Source organism: Malania oleifera, chromosome 6 (genome assembly GCF_029873635.1).
Source record: "Malania oleifera isolate guangnan ecotype guangnan chromosome 6, ASM2987363v1, whole genome shotgun sequence".
Lineage (NCBI taxonomy): Eukaryota > Viridiplantae > Streptophyta > Magnoliopsida > Santalales > Ximeniaceae > Malania > Malania oleifera.
This window is the reverse complement of record NC_080422.1, coordinates 30,354,975-30,356,636: the sequence shown is the minus strand read 5'-3', so window position 1 is coordinate 30,356,636 and position 1,662 is coordinate 30,354,975. Positions and strand designations below refer to the sequence as shown.

The 1,662-nt window shown below is 27.7% G+C and overlaps 1 pseudogene; it reads left to right on the top strand.

The window, feature by feature from the left end:
- The first annotated feature begins 779 nt into the window (after positions 1 to 779).
- On the top strand, positions 780 to 898 carry LOC131158941 (5S ribosomal RNA; annotated as a pseudogene).
- Positions 899 to 1,662: the final 764 nt, after the last annotated feature.

Sequence of the window (1,662 nt, the reverse complement as noted above, 5' to 3'; positions counted from 1 at the left end):
ATATCAAAGTATAAAATTTTTTATCAAGCTTTATTTATTGTATAACAAGTTTTCGCAGTTAAAATATTTAAGATGTGTCTATTTATTTTGGAAGATTTTAGTAAAAATATTGTTATCAAAAAAATTATTTTTAAGTTTTGATTATTATTATGAAAAAAAATTGGTGCTAATGAATACTTATAAAAAATGTAAGTTTTAGACTTGTCAAATGTTTTTCTGCTACGCTAGAATGTGTATGCTAAATATATTATAAGCCATATCTAAATCACATTTAACAAGTCACGATATATAAAATGAAAATTTTCTTATTTTATAACTATATAACAAATATTTACAAGTAGATAAGTGGTTACCCACGAAAAAAAAAAAATGATAATAGATTAAATAATTTTTTTTTAAAAATGAGTCACTATTAGTGAGGAAAACATTATCAACACCCCAAAAACAAATACCTCTAGTACTCATTTGCCTATAATCAATCCTAATTTCTGACATTGAAATTAGAAATTTTATAAATGAACTGATTTGAACAAGGGAAATTCAACCAACTGAATTGAAAATTCTTGAAAAAATTAATTTGGAGAATTAAAATTTTATATATATATTTGAAAATTTTCTTTAATGTAAGAAGCTCACAATATCAATCATTCATAATTATTTTCATTATACTTATGTGTTATTATTTTTAATTAGAAGTAAATATGTTTTGTTTGCTGTAAAACAAAAAATAAAGAGATAATTTAGGCTATGTTTAGTATTGTTGTTATTTTTTATTTTTGGAATGCGATCATACCAACACTAATGTATCGGATCCCATCAGTACTCCGCAGTTAAGCATGCTTGGGCGAGAGTAATACTAGAACGGGTGACCTCTTGGGAAGTTCTCATGTTGCGCCCATCTCTTTAATAAAAAATTAAAAATAAAAAAATAAAGTTATTTTCTATTTTCTATTTCTGTTTCTGCACAACGAAGAAACAAATTGTTGGCCTAACATGACTTTTGAATTTTGTTTTGATGATAACAAATAAAGGTTAATTTAACATGTTTTTGTTTAAATGATGATATTTCAAGACATCTTGTATGACAGTTTAAAAGAATCAAAGAAATAAAAGTTCAAGATCATAAGTACCATAAAGTCATACTCCATCGACAAAGTGATCAAAAGAAAGCTCAAGAGGACTAAGATGTTCAAAACATATGGAAGCTTAAAGAATATCAAAGCTTAAGTCTAAGAGGATTCAAAGCAAAGATATATGAAGACTTCAAGCTTAGAGAGTTGTTATGTCTTTAGGATGACTTATGTAAGTACTTCATTATAAATATCATTTTGAAATGCTTTGAAGCTCATTAGGGGTTGATATAGACTTAGAGACCTTATTTTGAAAACCTCGGAAAAAGCCTTTTAAAACAACAAAGTAAGATGGCTTAGAGTTTTTGAAACTAAGCTGAAAAAATAGATTTTATAACTGTTTAGGCGATTGAACTTTTGACCTTAGGTGCTTGAAAATATTTTAGAACAAATTCTGAACAGGCAGTGTAGGTCTAGGCTACTGACCCCTAAAACCTCAGGCACTTGATCCTGTTTTAAGTTGAAAAATACACTGTGATCAGAAGGCTCAGGCGATTGACCCCGAAGCCTCACGTGCCTAACCCTTGTTAAT